Genomic DNA, 21,865 nt, shown 5'->3' with positions numbered 1-21,865 from the left:
CCCTCTCTCCACTCTATTCAATCCTTCACATTCTCTCTCTCTGTTTCTCTCTCTCTCTCTCTCTCTCTCTCTCTCACATACACACACACAATCTCTTTCTCTCTATGTATGTATCTATATATCTATGTATCTATGTATCTGTCTATGTATCTATGTATCTGTTTATATATCTATGTATCTATCTGCATGTAAGCGTCTGTTTGAGTGTATGTTTACGTTTGTAACAAGCCAGAACAAAGCATCTCACAGGTTAGAATGAAGAGAACCACCTACCTCAGTAAAGACTCCCATAGGACTTCCAGAGATCTGTAAAGGTTGCTTGAATAATTCAGATCCGATACACACAGGTTTTGGAACTGTCTAACATTCAGAATAGTTTGCACTTTATTTTCCGAGGGGGATTTGAGACTTCGAGCTATTTATTGCCTTTCTGTCCCCTAAGGTTGATGAATATTGTATGAGTCAATAATAATTTCATCTCCATATAACGGTGTGCTAAATCGCTAAGTATAGATTTCTGTGCACACATAAACACACACACACACACACATACACACATATATATATGCATATGTACACTGTATTCTTATATATATATAGGCGCTGGAGTGGATGTGTGGTAAGTAGCTTGCTAACGAACCACATGGTTCTGGGTTCAGTCCCACTGCGTGGCATCTTGGGCAAGTGTTTTCTGTGAGTGGATTTGGTAGACGGAAGCTGAAAGAAGCCCGTTGTATATATGTATATATATGTATGTGTGTGTATATGTTTGTGTGTCTGTGTTTGTCTCCCTAGTATTGTTTGACAACCGATGGTGGTGTGTTTACGTCCCCGTCACTTAGCGGTTCGGCAAAAGACACCGATAGAATAAGTACTGGGCTTACAAAAAGAATAAGTCCTGGGGTCGATTTGCTCGACTAAAGGCGGTGCTCCAGCATGGCCGCAGTCAAATGACTGAAACAAGTAAAAGAGTAAAAGAGAGAGAGAGAGAGAGAGATATATATATATATATAATATATATATATATATATATATATATATTTACTAGCAGTATCGCCGGCGTTGCTCGGGGTTGTAAGGGAAATAATTATATAGCATTTTTAGAGATTTAAAGTATAATAGCCATCTCAATATGGCTAACCACAAAGCGGGGTGTTACTGTAGCTTTTAACGTTCTGAGATTTAATAATACATTTTTAGAGAGTTACTTCCCTTAAATAATATTAAAAAAAGGAATTAAAAATGGGAAAAAATGATGATAATGTTTTTTTTTAATCGTAGACTCATCGTTGACGCGCGCTAATACCCAGAAGGGCTCGATATGAATCACGACTATAAGATACCCGCTTTTGGTTAAACTGCACCGCAAAATGTGGGAGTAGTTAGGAATCTAAATCGTAGGAGACAGACACACAACTTCACTTTTATATATAAAGATATATATATATATATATATATATATATATATATATATATATATATAGCAATACAGTGTACATTCAAACACAAAAGAGATACCAAAAGAATAGGATATCTGACTCGCTAAAAAGAGCAGTTAATCTCCAAGCCACTAATTGTAATTCTAAAAGTAATTTTCCCTTCTCGCTAGACCACTGGTAACTAAGAATTTTTTCGATAAATATTCTTGCTACCCTAAGATTTTAATTAATGATTATATATATATATATATAGACACACATACGTATATCTACACACATATAAGTATGCCTATGTACGTGTATACACACAACGTATATGCGCGTGTGTGTGTACGCGTTTGTGTGCGTGCGTGTATATATATATACATATATATATATACATATATATACAATATATACAATATATAATATATAAACATATAATATATACATATATATATACTACATATAATTATATATATATATATATATATATATATAGATATATATATATATATAATATTATATACATATATATATATAATATATATATACGTAAATATGTATATATATATGTTTCTGTATGTATGTGTGGAGTATGTATGTGTTACTAAACTGATAATATTTTTTCCGGCACTCTAAAATTCACGACCGGTGTTCAGACAATACTGAAAATCGATTTCATGAAATCCTTCATCAAAGATTTGTGAAGATTGTTCTGCTTCAGAACACAGTATTTTAACACTACCTTAGTAATCCGATTGCTGTTTTCTCCTCATTGATTTGAATATATGTGCATTCGCATGTAAACACACATCTGCTCACACGTGCATGTATGAGCGTATATAGAAAGTGATTGTTGTGTGTGAGTGTGATGAGAGAAGAGCGCCTCATTTAATGGAGGTGTCACGGAAGGTTACTTCCCTGTCATTCGGTAAAATGTCACTCATCATTCTGTAGATGCTTGCTTCGAATCAAAAGGATAATTTTCTGACTGGTTTGTCGAGAGGATAATATTCTGGATGGCTTTTCCCGCCAATTGGTTTCAAACGCAAAATATTTACAAACTTTATTTTATAGCTGTAAGCCGAAACGACCGTTATAACAAATAAAGCTTCCAGTACACTCAGTCTTCTGTATTACTCATTTAAAATATATATAAATATACGTACATAGATACACACAGACACACAGACACACACATACATACATACATACATATATATATATATAATATATATATATATATATATATATATATATATATATATATATATATATTTTTTTACTTGTTTCAGTCATTTGACTGCGGCAATGCTGGAGCACCGCCTTTAGTCGAGCAACTCGACCCCGGGACTTATTCTTTGTAAGCCCAGTACTTATTCTATCGGTCTCTTTTGCCGAACCGCTAAGTGACGGGGACGTAAACACACCAGCATCGGTTGTCAAGCAATGCTAGGGGGACAAACACAGACACACAATAACACACACACATACATATACATATATACGACAGGCTTCAATCAGTTTCCGTCTACCAAATCCATTCACAAGGCATTGGTCGGCCCGGGGCTATAGCAGAAGACACTTGCCCAAGATGCCACGCAGTGGGACTGAACCCGGAACCATGTGGTTGGTTAGCAAGCTACTTACCACACAGCTACTCCTGCGCCTATGAGCCACTCCTGCGCCTATATATCTATAATAAAGGCGGCGAGCTGGCAGAAACGTTAGCGCGCCGGGTGAAATGCTTAGCGGTATTTCGTCTGTCGTTACGTTGTGAGTTCAAATTCCGCCGAGGTCGACTTTGCCTTTCATCCTTTCGGGGTCGATAAATTAAGTACCAGTTACCCACTGGGGTCGATGTAATCGACTTAATCCCTTTGTCTGTCCTTGTTTGTCCCCTCTGTGTTTAGCCCCTTGTGGGCAATAAAGAAATATATATATATATATAGGGAGAGTTTACGAAAAAGACAAAAGACGAAGACAGGTGGTGTACAAAACAAACAGATGTATTAGTATAACGCTCAGGAATAGAAAATGTCTTCTACGTTTCGAGCCTATGCTCTTCCACAGAAAGGGACACAGAGAGAAACAAGGAGAGAAAAAATGTGTGTAGTAGCTAACGATTCATCATGGCGACTGATATATATATATTTATATATATATGTATGTATAGGAATGGCTGTGTTGCACATTCGGCGAGTGTCCTCTACTATAGCCTCGGGCTGACAAAAGCTTTGTGAGTGGATTTGCTAGAGGGAAACTGAAAGAAGCCTGTCATATATGTATATGTATGTGTCTCTGTGACTCTGTGTCTTCGTTTGTTCCCCGCCATCGCTTGAAACCGATGTAGGGTGTTTATGGGAGCAACTTTCTTCGAAGACTAATATTATCGTTCAATGCTCGAAACGAAGAGTATATAGACAGCCGACGACTGATGAAGGGTCGTCCGTTGTGTTACTTGTCCTTTTTTTGCGTACTTAAAACATTTGTTTTTGTATTTCATGTTGTTTACTGTTGGTGACGTCCTGTACTCTTATATCTATATATGGTGTGTGTATGTGTGTGTACAAGTATATATACAAGTATATATATATATATATATACATATATATATATATATATATATATATATATATACTGGTATGTATATATATTTGTATATATATATCTGTGTTTGGGTGTGTGTGTGTGTGTATACAAGTATGTATACATATATATATATATATACTGGTATGTATATATGTTTGTATATATATATATATATATATGTGTGTGTGTGTGTGTGTATCTGTGTGTGTGTCTATCTGTGTGTGTGTATGTGTTTGTGTGTTTGTGTGTGTGTGTGGTGTGTGTGTGTGTGTGTGTGTGTGTGTAGATGTAGTTTCTTTTATAATTCATCTATAATTTATTCCTAACCGATATCTTGGCATGAAATTAAAACGAGATTAAATTTCACATATGCAATAGAAGTCTTTAATGTTAGATTTGCGTTCTATAAACGTCAATATGTAAACTTACATTTATATTGATTGTACACAGCACGATATTCCAAAGACGAGATAATTCCGTTATTTCCATCTCTATAAAATAATCGTTTGATTCCTGTTTAAGCCAAAATTGGAATGAAAAACTTCATATATATAAAGTAAAATGAAATATTCGATTTCATAAATTCCAGGGGAAATGTGTTCGTTTGCAAAGCTATACGATAGCTATAAGCTTCTAATCTTTAAGAGGGTTATGCTGCTAATTGTTAAAACATATTCGTTATGATGTTCATAGTAGAACCACATGTAAAGAAATATTCAAACAACTTCTCTTTCAACTCATATTTAGAAATTGCATGCCAACACACTGATTGTTTGTTAAATGCATTTCATACGTGTACAAAATATTACGGTAACTAACATTCTGTATATAAGTATTTTCCCTCCGGAGTTGCAGCTGTTTATTCTGCTAATGGTATTGACCAATGTAACCGTATAGCTTATATGTTAATTTGTCTACAATATTTCAATTCCCCTTCACCATTCTCCTTGAAAGTTATATCAGTTTTATAAACCCCTTTAGCTTTATAACTATCCAAATATGTGGATGAACAAGTATGGCATCAAAATCAAGTAAAATATTTATAGATTAATGTCATTCTTCTTTTTTTCCATCGACTCCAGTACTCAACTGGTTACTCATTTTATAAATCCTGAAAGCAATAAGGACAAAATCCACCTCGACAGAATAGGAACTCAGAACGTAAAAAAAACGGACGAAATACTGCTAAGGACTGTTTTACATTCAGTTATCGAGCGTTTATTTATTAAACTCATCATCATCATTGTTCGACCATCGTCGAGACAATGGAATTTACTATGTTAAGCCAGACTTCATGGTCCATCATAGCATTACGGAGGTCCTGTTGCGGGATGCCTGTATCCCTGGAGATTACATCAGGGTAGGAGAGTGTGCGCCCTCTGGTATCGCGAGCAGATGGCTTCCAGAAGAGAAGAGTAGAAATTACCTCGTTTTCAGCTCTACAACAATGTCCAGCAAACTGGACTCTTCTACCTTTCATAATAGACGATGGAGGTGGTAGTTTGCCATATATTTCTACTTTGGTTAGATGACGCTTCCACGAGAGATTTTGAGCTCTCATAAGGAGGTGAGTGTAAATTCCATCCAACCGCCTCTCAAGCTTCTTTGATAACGTCCAGGTTTCTGAGCCATATAGTAGAATTGCTTCGACTGTGGGTGGCTTTGAAGGTTTTAAGTTTGAAATCTCTACTTTGATTTGATGACGAGATCTTACGCATATTAACCTCAATGAGGTGAGTTTGCAGAACTGCATAGAATGCCTTGTGGTATTTAATCTGGATTTTCCCACTGTATGTTCAAATCCAGTCTTGGTTAAATTAATAGTCCAAGACGATGCGCCAAAGAAATTTTTGAGCGTTAGCGAGAATGACTGGTGGTGGGGGGGTACCACCGATCTTTGCGTGTCGAGTTCGTTTCGGCATTTTTCTGTGATTGTCTTCGTTATGACAAACGCGCTCCGGTTGATATTGTTGCATTAATATGCATGCTGACACTTCGATTGGACTAAGAATTATACATAATTGCGGAGGCTGCAAAAAAGCTTTATAAATCACTAGCAGTATCGCCCGGCGTTGCTCGGGTTTGTAAGGGAAATAACTATATAAGCATTTTTAGAGAGTTATAGCCAAAAAATAGCAAAAAATGCATTAATAAAGGAAACAAAATGATGGTAAATTTTTGTTTAAATCGTTGACTCATCGTAGACATTTTTAGAGAGTTACTTCCCTTATATAATAGCGAAAAAAATGCATTAAAATGAAAAAAATGGTAATTTTTTTTTAAATCGTAGACTCAACGTAGACGCGCGCTAATACCCAGAAGGGCTCGATATGAATCACGACTATAAGATACCCGGTTTTGGTTAAACTGCACCGCAAATTGTGGGAGTGGTTAGGAATCTAAATCGTAGGAGACAGACACACAACTTCTCTTTTATATATAAAGATAATGATAAAAAAAGTATTGCCTTAATAACTCCGCTGATCTATCCATGTTTATCCTAGCATATACACGTAATATACACATAATGCAGTCAGCGTCAACCTGATGGGATGTATGGACATTTAAATATCACTTCACTAAAAGTCTGAATATGTTTATTATTAAATGTGCGACAGCAATTAAGGCTATTCTTTAGGAATAAAGGAATATAGGAAATAATATTTTGGAAATAATTAATGAAAACACAATAATCACATATTGGGAATATGAGTCAACGGGCGGAACAATAAGATTAGAGTAAACTTGATAGGGAAACTGCAGCTGATCGCCGTGTGTCCACGTGCGTTGGTGTGTCTGTGTGTGTCTGTGTGTGTGTGTGTGTGTGTGTCTGTGTGTTTGTGTGCATATGTGTGCATTTAAGTTCGTCACTAACCAATTCACAACCGGTGCTGTCTTCTTTAGCGGTTCGATAATTGATGTTCGATGAAATAAGTATCAGGCATCAAATGAGTACAATAATAGGTTTGGTCGCTCTAAACTCTTCAAAGCCCAATCGCGGTCGAGGGTTCGCGAATTCGAGTCTCAGACCAGGAGATGTGTGTGTTTATGAGCGAAACACCTAAGCTCCACGCGGCTCCGGCAGAAGGTAATGGCGAACTTCTGCTGACTCTTTCGCCACAACTTTCTCTCAATCTTTCCTCTTGTTTCTTGCAGCTCACTTGCGACAGACCGGCGTCCCATCCAGGTGGGGAACCTATACGCCAACGAAACCGGGAAACCGGGAAACCGGCCCTTATGAGGCAGGCTGCTCATAAATAATTGATTCTCAACATAGGCATAAACCACATAAAATGAGTACGAATACAGATAAATACATACGTCCCCTGCCCATTTCAGGATCACAGCATATTCCTTTTCCTCAACAGGCCCTGTCCTATTTAATATTGACCCGAAAGAGATCAAAGAGGAAAAGGATCCAATCAACTTTAAACGGATTCTGGATAGATTTCTTCAAGGAATACCGGATAAGCCACCCATAATTGGATACAACTCACCCAACAAGAACTCACTACTTGAATGGATCATAAACAAAACTTGACTTAAACAGGATTTAGATTATCCTATCAGGTGGTGCTATTAAGTTAGACATGACCTGGAAAATCTTTGGTCGAAACAAAGTTTATCTAAGTTTTACATATTTTTATATATTTTATATATTTTATATATTTTATATATTTAACATATTTATCTAAGTTTTACATATCCAGAAGGATAGAAAGGATGGCCAATTCAAGACGGACTTGAACTCAGAATGTACTACATGTGAAAATCAAATTAAATGTTGCTTTATATAAATCACATGACTATAAACATCACTTTTTCTTCTGTATTTAATTACAGTTTGTGCATCCGAACACTGATGATCTATATATTTCCAATGATTGTAAAAATTAGGATTTTCATCAGAAAAATAATTAACTATAGCGACGAAATACTATTTGATTAAATTTCGAATACATTTTTTATTGCGTAACTTAATCTTTATAGTATTTTCACCACATTCTCCTTGTCTACAAATGAAAATGTCAACAACAATTTGCAGATTCGCAATTTACAAAGTTCAAAAAATTCTCGGAAAGACAGACGGCGTTAACATTATTCACACACAAGTAATCAACGAAACGGATGTTGTTTTTTCGTTTTTCGTTTTTTCTTACTACGTTTGTTTTATATGTTTTTTCCTCACCTCACCTTAGTTAAGAAACAACTTGTATCACAGCCCAGCCTGCCAAAATTCAAGAGGTAAAATCGGCGAAAAAAAAATTAGTGGAGAAAAATAATGTTTTGTATATATATTTGCTTGTTTTCCTGTGTGTATGTGTGTGTGAGTGGGGGATGGGTGAATGTGAATGCGCGTGTGGTGTATGTGTGTGCATATGTGTGTACATATATAAACATACACATTTATATAGACAAATATATATATATATATATATACATACAATATCTATGTTTATACATATAGATTTATATGTATGCATATATGTACTTGTATAGACATATACGTATATTATTATATTATTATACACATACAAACACACACACAAACACATACATGCATACAAGCATAAGTACGTACATAAATGCATGTGTGTGTGTGTGGTGAGAGGCTTACTTTCCAGCCACATAGTTCAGGGTTCAGTCCCACTGCGTGGCACCTTGGGCAAGTGTCTTCTACTATAGCCTCGAGCCAACGAAAATCATGTACGTGGATTTGGTTGACGGAAACTGATTGAAGCGCGTCGTATGCATATATATATACATATATATAATATATATATATATATATATATAATATATATATATATATATATATATATATATATATATATATATACTCTTTTACTCTTTTACTTGTTTCAGTCATTTGACTGTGGCCATGCTGCGGCACCACCTTTAGTCGAGCAAATCGACCCCAGGACTTATTCTTTGTAAACCTAGTACTTATTATATCGGTCTTGCTTCCCGAACCGCTAAGTTACGGGGACGTAAACACACCAGCATCGGTTTTCAAGCGATGCTGGGAGGACAAACACATACACACAAACATACATATATATATATACATATATACGACGGGCTTCTTTCAGTTTCCGTCTACCAAATCCACTCACAAGGCTTTGGTCGGCCCGAGGCTATAGTAGAAGACACTTGCCCAGGGTGCCACGTAGTGGGACTGAACCCTGAACCATGTGGTCGGTAAGCAAGCTGCTTACCACATATATATTTGTAAGTCTGTGTTTGTCCCCCACCACCACCATTGCTTGTCCCACCACCACCATTGCTTGTCCCACCACCACCACCACCACCTCAGTTGGCTAGCAGCTCGGCACCTGTAGAAGCAAGTCCATGCCGTCCAACTACGTCTTTCTGCGCTGGATGGAATGATCGGTTAAAGTGCTCGGGTTCTGGTTCGGTCCCGACCTCCAGATGGGCAAAAACTGGGATGAGGTAACGAGCAGCGTGAGTACTCTCAACCAGAAATGGGCTGAAAGAAAGCTATCACTGCAAGGTCTGATATCTACTGTCACTTGGTCCTCGTGCCTTGCCCCGACCACCGTCTTCTTACGCTGGACGGTATACTCTTCCGCTTCTTGTAGAAGGAACACGTCTCGATGATCACACGGTCTATCTGCTGTCTACACCTTCTTCGTGGTAGTCTGAGCATGTCGTGGTTGATGTTGCGCAGATATCAGCTGCGGCTACGACATCTCTAGTGCTTCCTGGACGATGAATATGTGTAGTCCCTGTTCCCCAGACACGTATTTCCTAAGCTAGTTTCTTTAACGGAGCTGTAGTCCAGGGCAAACCTGAGAGCGAGGGGGAGCATTTGCAAAGTGCAGTTTCTTCAAGCGCTAACGGCCCCCAGCCAATCGGACAGTGCGATACGTGGAACGTTCAATTTAGCATTTTATAGAGGATTAGTGAAGGGAAAATGCGTCGGTGTTCTTGGGGTGACCTTGGGGGTTGAATAAGATCAGCTAGCCGCTCTTTTCCGGAGGACTTTCGGTCCGGGACAGATGGATAACCTCCAAAATTCTCTTGCCTGCCAGGGGAGCTTTGCCTGTTGGAGATAAACTTTATTGGAAATGAAGTGCCGCCAGCCGAGTATGTCAAAGATGCTCGCAGGACGACACGATCATGCATGCACTCATCCAGGGCTCGAAAATGCTGGTAAAATGTATTCCAGTAGTTATAGGTGCATTGGGAACTATCCTTAACGATCTGAACAGATGAATAGAGGAAATGGGCATAAAACCCAGTTTAGTACAGCTCCAGAAAACAGTGTTATTAGGAAGAGCTAGGATACTTAGGAGGGTTTTTGGTATCTAAGGTTACTTGCTGTAACCCAACAGAAGGGTTCTTGGCATCTAAGGCTATTTGTTGTAGCCCAATTTTAGGATTCTTTTCTTTTCCAACAGTCTAATCTGTTGAATGGATATGAAAGCAATAATAATAATAATAATAATAATAATAATAATAATAATAATGATAATAATATTAATTTTCTATGTAATCTCAAGGTTTAAAACAAACATAATTTTCGGTTTAAAAAAAAATTTTTTTTTAGACATTCATTAGTACAACACCAAAAACTCCCACCCCCCAAATATATGGCACACTAGGCATAACAACAACATGAACTTCCAACCTGTTGTCTCTTGAGGTCTCTGAGTGAGACTTGGAGCCAACTTGTACAAATATAAAGCAAAAGTCAAACATAGAATAATAATAATAATAATAATGATAATAATAATACATTCTACTGGAAGCACAAGGTCCCAAATGTGGGGGAAGGGATTAAGTCGATTACATCGACCCCAGTATTGAACTGGTACTTAATTTATCAACACCCGAAATGCTGAAAAGCAAACTCGACGTCGATTGAATCTGAACTCAGCGGTAGACGAAATGCCGCTAAGCTTTCCGTCCGATGTGTTAACGATCCTGCCAGAACGCTACCTTAAATAATAATAATAATAATAATGATAATAATATTAATAATAATAATAGTAATAATAATAATAAACAATATTAATAATGATTTCAAATTAATGCCACAAGGGAAGCTTGGGGGCAGTGGATTAAGTCGATTACATCGACCCCAGTGCGTAACTGGTACTTATTTATTCGACCCCGAAGGCATGAAAGGCAAAGTCGACCTCGGCGCAATAATAATAAGAATCAGTCATTATGAATGAACGAAGCTTACAAAATGTGTGACAGAGACCGGTGGTTAAACAGAGAGAGTGTGGGGGAGAAAAAGAGCGTATAGAAGGAGGCGGGAGGGAGTGATTTATGGAAAGAAGAGAGAGGGAAAGGGAAGAGTCGTTGAGAGGGAGAGGGAGAATGAGGAAGAGAGGAGAAAGGGAGACGGGAAGAGAGGAAGTGGGGAGAAAGGGAGGAGAGACAGAGGATCCGGCAAATCACAGGAGAGAGAGAGGGGGAAGGTAGGAGAAGGGAGAATGTGAGAGAGAGAGGTAAAGAGGGGAGAGAGAGGTAAAGAGGAGAGAGAGAGAGGTAAAGAAGAGAGTGGTTCAGGGAAGAGATATAGGGGAGATAGAGGAGTGGAGAGGGGGAAAGGGAAGAGTCGTTGAGAGGGAGAGGGAGAGTGAGGAAGAGGGGAGAAAGGGAAACGGGAAGAGAGGAAGTGGGGAGAAAAGTTGGAAAGGCAGAGGATCAGGCAAGTCACAGGAGAGAGAGAGAGAGAGAGGGAAGGTAAGAAAAGGGAGAAGGTGAGAGAGGGAGAGGGGTGTAAGTCACGTGAAAACAGGAAGCGTGCAAAACAGTTAATTTCAAACAAATTTTTTTGGCGGTGGGGTGGGGTGGGGAAGGTAAAAGAAATGAAAGAATAAAATTCAATTAGAAATTCTTTATTGAATTTTCTGGGGTTTTTTTTCTTGTTAATCCTGAAAGAAAAATGGCAGATCAAAGTTCAATCCATCGCTGAAAAAAACTGCAAAAATTATTGAATATGGAAATAGTTGGACGTTTGAAGAGGTTGCGACTTAATATTATAATTACAGAAATATTAATGTGCTAGCCTTCTTCACGAAATCAATCTATGAAACTGAATTAATGGCTGTTTAACCATTTGTGGTTATAACGAGGGTGTGAGATAGCAGGGAATTGGTTTAATGATAAGAAATTTAGCAAAACCAACGATAAAAGCTCTAATGAGTGCAGGGTGGTTGAAGGGTGAAGGTGAGTGCAGAAGAGAGGAGCAAGGGAGACAGGATGAGAGGAAGTAGGGAGAAAGGGTGGAGAGACCGGATCAGGCAGTTAGAGGAGAGAGAGAGGGAAAGAGAGAGAGAGAGAAGAGGTAAGAGAAGGAGGAACGTGAGAGAGCGCGGGAGAAACACGGTAGCTAGGTCTACTAGAAATGACAGCCAAATCTCCCAAGATAAAAGGGAACTATTTACATATTTCTTTACTACCCACAAGGGGCTAAACACAGAGGGGACAAACAAGGACAGACAAACGGATTAAGTCAATTACATCGGCCCCAGTGCGTAACTGGTGCTCAGTTTATCGACCCGGAAAGGATGAAAGGCAAAGTCGACCTCGGCGGAATTTGAACTCAGAACGTAACGGCAGACGAAATACGGCTACGCACTTCGCCCGGCGTGCTAACGTTTCTGCCAGCTCGCCGCCTTCAAAGGGAGCTATTTACCGATAAGAAATTTAACAAAACCAACGATAAAACTCTAACGGGTGCAGGGTGGTTGAGAGGGAAAGTGGGAGTGAAGAAGAGAGGAGAAAGGGAGACAGGAAGAGAGGAAGGGGGGAGAAAGGGTGGAGAGACAGGATCAGGCAGTCAGAGAAGAGAGAGAGAGAGAGAGAGGTAAGAGAAGGGGAAACGCGAGAGAGAGCGGTTGAAACACGGTAGCTAGGTCTACTAGAAATGACAGCCAAATGTCCCAAGATAAAAGGGAACCATTTACTGATAAGAAATTTAACAAAACCATCGATAAAACTCTAACGAGTGCAGGGTGGTTTCTACATGGTAACTAGACCTACTAGAAATAATACCCTAATCTCCTGAGATAGAAGGTAATGATTTACCGATAAGAAATTGAAGAAAAACCAACGATAGTTTTTGACATCTTGGAATGAATGCAACAAATATAAAACTACCGAGTACAGTGTTATTTTTGCACGGTAGGTAAACCTTCTAGAAATAGCAGTTAAATCTCCTGAGATAAAAGGGACCATTTAGCGATAAGAAATTTAGCAAAATCCGACGATAGCATCTGACAAGATGCATGAATGGACAAGAAAAATTGTTATCTAACGAGTGCAGCGTGGTTTCTGCATGGTAGCTAGTCTTACAAGAAACAACAGCCAAATCTTGTGAGATACAAGGAAATGATTTAGCGATTAGAAATTTAGAAAAGAGAACGATTAAAATTTCATATTATGAATGCAATGAACGCAGTGTGGTTTCTACAGGGTAGCTATTCCTACTAGAAATGGCAGCCAAATCTCCTGAGATACAAGGGAACGATTTCGTGATAGGAAATTTAGCAAATACCTATTTCTTTACTACCCACAAGGGGCTAAACACAGAGGACAAATAAGGACAGACAAACGGATTAAGTCGATTATATCAACCCCAGTGCGTAACTGGTACTTATTTAATCGACACCGAAAGGATGAAAGGCAAAGTCGACCTCGGCGGAATTTGAACTCAGACCGTAACGGCAGACAAAATACGGCTAAGCATTTTGCCCGGCGTGCTAACGATTCTGCCAGCTCTCCGCCTTAAATTTAGCTAATACCGACCATATTTTACATTATGGATGGAATGAACACGAACAGTTTTTAGCTACCGGTGGGATTGCAGTTTCTACACAAAGTGAGACATACTAGAAATAGCAGGCCAATCTCGTGTAATAGCTGGAAACAAAGTTGCGATAGAAAATTCAGCAAAACCAAAGATAATATTTGGCATTAGGCATACGATTAACACGAAAAAGTTACCGATACTGAGTGCAGTTCCAGACCTACTTGAAATAGCAGCTAAATCTCCTGTGATAGTAATGAACAATTTAGCAATAAGAGATAAAAAAAACTAAAGAATTACGGAAAAATTAGACATAATGCATGGCATCAACTAGTAAATGTCACATCTACCGAAGAAATAGCAGCTAAGTCTTCTGAGAAGGGAACAACAAGTTAGTGCAGAGAACAATTTAGCAGGGAATAATTTAGAGAAACGAAATATACCGAAAGCAGGGCTGATGGAATTTGATATCACACATGAGATGAATACCAAAAATTTATAGCTCCCGATGGCAATGCAGTTTCCACACAGGAGATAGACCTACTAAAAATTGTAGCCTAATTTGATAGCGATAAGAAATTTGGCAAAACAAACGATAAAATTTGACATCATGAGCCCCAGTGCTCATAAGGCCAGGAATTTTGAGGGTAAGGAGAAGTCAATTACATGTTCTCAATATGTACTTCTTTTATTGACACCCAAAAAGTCGAAAGTTTATAGGCAACGAATGTGGTTCGACTTAATAAAAATAGCGGTGAAATCTCCTTCAAATCACGTTCTGCATTTCTTTAAAAAGAAAAAAATTCTATGGGTTACGTGTTGGATAACAGATATAATGCATCTCAAGGCGGCGAGATGGCAGAATCGTTCGCACGCCGGGCGAAATGCTTAGCGGTATTTCATTTGCCGTTACGTTCTGAGTTCAAATTCCGCCGAGGTCGACTTTGCATTTCATCCTATCGGGGGTCGATTAAATAAGTACCAGTTACACACTGGGGTGTTATAATCGACTTAATCCGTTTGTCTGTCCTTGTTTGTACCCTCTGTGTTTAGCCCCTTGTGGGTAGTAAAGAAATAGAAATAGGTATTTCGTCTGCCGTTACGTTCTGAGTTCAAATTCCGCCGAGGTCGACTTTGCCTTTCATGCTTTCAGGGTCGATAAAATTAGCACCAGTTGAGCACTGGGGTCGATGTAACTGACTCATTCTCTTCCCCAATTTCACTGGCCTGCTACCAAACATTGAAATCAATAATTCTGCGATAAACGAAAATCCTTATAAGTAGCACATTGAACAACAAATGCTGGGAACACTGAAGTCGACTAAAGCCTTCCAAGATGTTGTTCCTACAAAACCAGCCTCCAATGGTTAAACCAAATAAGATTCTAAACAATAATTATATAACAAAACAACAGTGAATTATACAATAAAAATTGCCACGACAAAAACACTTCAATTATAGTTTTTGGAGACTGATTCGAATAAATATTTTATATGGAGATATACTACCAGGAATATTGACAGCTACATCATGAAACCCAGCGAAAACAACCAGCGAAACATTTGCTTAATAACCATTAAATCTGTATGGCTTCCTAAGAAACATAAATTCCTGCCTTCCAATACTTGAATTCATATAACGCAATCATTAAATTGTATTGATTTTAGTTTAAACATTACAAACTAAATTTTTATGTTTAAATTTCATTAAGTGAGCAAAAGTTTCTCACTTAAATGGCATCTCTTGAGTAATTTCAACAGCCAAATAGATAATTAACTATTCCTTAGGTATTTCTGATTAATATTCGACACATTTAAGGCGGCGAAATGCTAAGCGGTATTTCGTCTGTCTATGTTTTGAGTACAAATTCCGCCGAGATCGACTTTGCTTTTCATCATTTCGGGGTCGATAAATTAAGTACCAGTTACGCACTGGGGTCGATGTAATCGACTTAATACCTATGTCTTTCCTTGTTTGTCCCCTCTGTGTTTAGCCCCTTGTGGGTAATAAAGAAATAGGTATTTCGTCTGTCTTTATGTTTTGAGTACAAATTCCGCCGAGGTCGGCTTTGCTTTTCATCATTTCGGGGTCGATAAATTAAGTACCAGTTGCGCACTGGGGCCGATATAATCGACTTAATCCGTTTGTCTGTCCTTGTTTGTCCGCTCTGTGTTTAGCCCCTTGTGGGTAGTAAAGAAACAAGTATTTCGTCTTTCTTACGTTTTGAGTACAAATTCCGCCGAGGTCGACTTTACTTTTCATCATTTCGGGGTCGATAAATTAAGTACCAGCTGAGTACTGGGGTCTATCTAATCGACTGTTCCCTCCGTAAAATTTTCGGACTTTGTGCCTAGATTAGAAAAAAAAAAAGAATATTCGACACTTAATTAATGCTTACTGAAATTCACGAACCTTTTGATGTTTATACAGCTTCATTAGTTTGACACTGTATTCATTCACTTGCTAAAGTTTTCTGCCATTTCATCTTGTTTCAAATGCTATTCGGCTTATAAAACAAAAGTGCATATTCCTTTACACGAAAACTGGCAGATGCAGCACGATGTTTTGTCAGTGAACAGGTCGCAGTCACAAAGCGACGAAAATATTTTGACAAATTAAATTTAAATGTTGAAGTGAACCTAACGGTTTTTGTGTGTTTCTTAAATGGCTTATAAACACCTTCCACGCTGCAATTGTTTTCGTTCCAGCACACGATCTCAGATCAAGTCACTAGCTATGCAAGTACATCTCCGCAATATATATATATATATATATATATATAATATATATATATATATATATATATATTATATAAATTAATCAAAATAAAAACATGATGCCAAGGATTCAGCGGTACATATGTTTCGGGCCTTTATTAATTATCAAATACACCACCAACGGTATATACAGGTGCTTACAATTATCAAGTACTCACCTTGAATTTATATATATATATATATATATTATATATATATATATATATATATATACATGCATTTATTCATGGCATTCCTTTATGTTAGAACATCAAGAAAAGAGAAACTGCCTACATACAGAATAGAGCATGCGACTGCCAGAACCATCGTTTACAAGCAGTCTTCGCCAATTTTCCATTACTGTAGGGCTTTTCTTTCTGCCTGATCGGAATGGTTTTAAAGTGAGTGTCACTTAGTGCGATCTGATCCCAAGTTTTACATTTAGAGATCTGTCTACCTTGGCATACAGACATGTATACACGCACACGTTTATGGGTGCATAGATATAAGCTTGCTGTATATACACATAAATACTCTTATATATATATATGTATATATATATATATAATATATATATATATATATGCATATATATATATATATATACATACATATATATATATATAATATATAATATATATATACATATATATATATATAATATATATATACATATATATATATATACATATATATAATATATATACATATATATATATATATATATACATATATATATATATATATATATATACGTATATATATATATATATATATATATATATACATATATATATATATATACATACATATACATACATACAAGGCGGCGAGCTGCCAGAATCGTTAGCACGCCGGGCGAAATGCTCAGCATTATTTCGTTTGTCGCTACGTTCTGAGTTCAAATTCCGCCGAGGTCGACTTTGCCTTTCATCTTTTCGGGGTCGATAAGTAAAGTACCATTTACGCTCTGGGATCGATGTTGTTGACTTAATCCCTTTGTCTGTCCTTATTTGTCTCCTCTATGTTTAACCCCTTGTGGGTAATAAAGAAATATATATATATATAGATAGATATATGCATATATCTATATATTTCTATGTATGCGTGTTTGTGTGTGTGTATACATTGTGTGTGTGTATACATTGTGTGTGTGTATACATATGTACGAACGTTCGTATTTTTTTATATACATACGTGCACGTATGCTAATGCAAACATAGATACTCCCATCTATGGATGTAAATGTACGTAGTTTTGTGTCTAACATTGTTTGTCATGAAAATTATCTCCAAAATTGATCATTCAACTGAGAGGCTTTTAGCAGTAAGTGGTGATTCTTCTGATCATCTTCGTTGAAGAAACCTTTTATTCACAAATCGTTGTCATGTTCTCCCCAAGCAGAGATTTGCTAATAACAATATGGATGGACATATCAACATCAACTTCAATAGCAAAGAATCAAAGGAAAACAAGAAGAAAGATACACAGATTATTATTTGGCATTGGTTTTGGCTATAGAAGAAACTGGAAACATAAAGCGAATTTTCTTGAAGTTATGCAATCACTAACGAGGTATTTGATTGCAATAACATGTTCAAAATAATCCCCCGGGTGGCCATATGAAAGGAATGAAACGATTCTGGGGTGAACATTACCTATAGCTAACTTCTTCAACGACAAAACAATTATGCCCCCCTGTAACATTTGTTGAACGCGAGAGCTACTAATAATTTTATTCCAAGAAAATGATGCGTATGATTTTATTACCTTAAGTGTCAATATCGTACGAATAACACTAAGGTTCAAAACCCATTCTCCTAAAAAGAGATCTGCCTATGACATAGATGTTAAAGCGTGACGCAACGGGTACATTTGTTATTAATATGATATCACAAAGTGATAACTGTCTTAAAGATATTTACTATTTTCGTACATTGACGCTGGAAGAGTGAGATGAATATTCAGATGAAATATATTTTTACAAAAATCGTTAAAGAAATCGTAAAATTCATCTAAACAAAACTCATATCAAAGGAAGAGTTACACCCGCCCAAGAGATGAATGGAGTTGATTTTTCTTAGAGACTAGACTACCTGTGACCCGTTGGATCACCAATAGTTCAAGGTACCCGAATAAACCCCGTTTGTGATGCCCTTGATGCTTTAACAATTTTCAAAAGCAAATTTAAAGATTTAGATGATAATCAATCGGGAACAGCAACCGTTACCAATAATGGGTAGTGAAAGCAGTAACTGAACAGGATTCGCAACAAAGTTGCAGGAACTGATCCCGGACGCTTAATAAATCGTGTTCCACATTGCATGGGCATCATAGGCGGTTTGGGAAAGTGTATAGATGAGGGGAGTTACTTACTCATAATAATCCACCATAATGCAAGGAAATATTCAGCGATGACAACACAACAAAAATAAATTAATCAGGTTGTGAGGTTCTACCTCACGCTCTCGATTCTACTGACCTGGCACCATTATGTTTTCTCTAATTTAGATCGCTTAAAATGCTTGCAACAGAAAAACTTTCCGAAGCCACGAATAGGTCGAGAAAGTACTCGAAATATTACCCTCTTTAACAATTGAAAAATAAAATCTGCTTGATTTCTATTTTTCTTTGTTGCCAACGTATCAGACACCTGGCTGCGACGTTATGAAATGTTATTGTAAAATGTTATGAATAGACACGATTACGATTTGTTATATGTTGATTTAATGTCATTATATGAAATGCAACATTACTTTCCTACCAACCTAATTCGCACGGGCATACATACACGCACACAAATACGCAAGCACATATATGTAGACAGATACATATACTATATATGTGTGTGTGTGCCGAAGCTATAGTAGAAGACATTTGCCCAAGGTGCCACGCAGTGGGACTGAACCCGGAACCATGTGGTTGGTAAGCAAGCAACTCCTACGCCTATATATTTAAAAGACTTTAAAAAAGACTCCGCCGGTTACGACGACGAGGGTCCCAGCTGATACGATCAACGGAACAGCTTGCTCGTGAAATTAACGTGCAAATGGCTGAGCATTCCACAGACACGTGTACCCTTAACGTAGTTCTCGGGGATAATCAGCGTGACACAGAGAGTGACAAGGCTGACCCTTTGAAATACAAGTACAATTCATTTTTGCCAGCTGAGGGACTGGGAGCAACGTGAAATAAAGTGTCTTGCTCAAGGACACAACGCGTCGCCGGGAATCGAACTCACAACCTTACGATCATGAGCCGAATGCCCTAACCACTAAGCCACGCGCCCTCACACGCCTATATATATATATATATGGTCATCCACCTAACACATCACAACACCAAAGTTTGTTATACTCGTCTCATTTACTTGAGCACATCTATAGCAGCCCTAACCATTTTGTTCCTAATAAGAAACAATCACTATTATTCTTGATATATATATATATATATATATATGTGTGTGTGTGTGTGTGTTGTGTGTGTGTGTATACAAACTGGGACAAGAACGCAAAACATTTAGAAGACGATGCAAATAAAAAGGAAGGGTCATTCGAAGCCTTCAATCCTCAATCATGAACCGGATCCCGGATCATCCTCGCAATTTCGGCTGATTAATCTTGCCAGATTGCTCCAATCTGGCCAGCCCCAAGGAAAAACTAAGCTAAGCGCATTAGATTCCTTGGAAGAAAGCTTCGAATGTATACGAAACAAGGACGGGAAAACGATGTTACACGAATATGAATACAAAAATAATAGGAAAAAACAATATAATAATAATAATAATAATAATAACAATAACAGGACCTCATAACAGGCGTCTTTCGACATATATATGTGTGTACATACAACCTCCTATGTGTATAAATGTAGACAATTTATTCAAATGCGTTTGTAACTAAGACGTTTTATGTATGAGCTGGAGATCTGTGATTGCCGTATTTTACGTTACATGCTGAACGAAGTTAAAAGTCAGTTCTACTCACGGAATAGTAACAATTGTGTCGATGTGAATTATTACTTTTATGTATTAAAGCAAGAAATAAAACGCAGCTTGCACAAATGGATTAAAGTGATACCTATTAAGACCAATTTGATTGGAAAATGATTGGTTTGTGTACTGTAACTATTTGTTTGGCTAAGACTGTTTATTTTAAGATAACAAAATGCTATGTCATTTGTTCCTGTATTGAAATACCTCAGCGTGTTCTTTATTGTTTTCTTCTTCCGTCATTTAAAAGGTCGAGAAAGGACTAAAATCTCGTCTGTTGTTCCATCCATTAGATATTATTGATTTTAACATAATACCAACTATTTCAGTCTTTGTCGAGAAGCTGTTGTGTCAACGCTATTTTATTAAAGTCAGTTATAATCATTTAAGTAAGAAAAACAGTTTGACTGGTTTATGAATGGGTAGTGTAAAAGAGTTTCCTTCCTTCTGCAATCGCAAAGTGGTCTTAAATACAATTTGGTCATGAATGTCGCTAGTCTGTCGTTGTTATCACTGAGATATCTATTATTCTCTGTTGTCAAGATTTAAATTCTCTTTTCTGAAATGAGAAATCACTTCTTAAATTTTCTAAAAATGAAATCACAATAGCCACCGAAATCTTAGTTTTACTCCACTAGTGCCTTCTAAGGAAAGTTGGGAGACGTCTATTAATTTTGTCTTGTTATATATACATATTTGTTTTGTTATATATACATACATACATACATATATAGATATACATGTCTGTATGTATGTATGTATATATATATATATATATATATATATATATATATATATATATATATATTAATATATATATATATATATATAATAATTATATATATATAAATTGGTAAAACAGTAATATAACGGTAATAAGGCGGCGAGCTGGCAGAAACGTTAGCACGCTGGGCGAAATGCTTAGCGATATTTCGTCTGCTGCTTTGTTCTGAGTTCAAATTCCGCCGAGGTCGACTTTGCCTTTCATCCTTTCGGGGTTCGATAAATTAAGTACCAGTACGCACTGGGGTCGATGTAATCGACTTAATACCTATGTCTGTCCTTGTTTGTCCCCTCTGTTTTAGCCCCCTGTGGTAATAAAGAAATAGGTAATATAATAAAAGAAAGAAAGTGACCTCAATATTGTGTAAATAGAGGAATTTATCTATAAAAAATGTGTTACATTACTCGATAGTCAAGATAAAACTCTGAGTTTCAGATGCCGAAGTGGGAATCCACGCCGCCATCTCTTCGGTTATCTGGCTATTTTGAAAACGCCCTTTATATGCATCCATATTAAATTCTTGTGTGTGTA

This window comes from Octopus sinensis, linkage group LG23 (assembly GCF_006345805.1).
Source record: "Octopus sinensis linkage group LG23, ASM634580v1, whole genome shotgun sequence".
In the NCBI taxonomy this organism is placed as follows: Eukaryota; Metazoa; Mollusca; class Cephalopoda; order Octopoda; family Octopodidae; genus Octopus; species Octopus sinensis.
Note: the sequence above shows the minus strand (reverse complement) of the source record.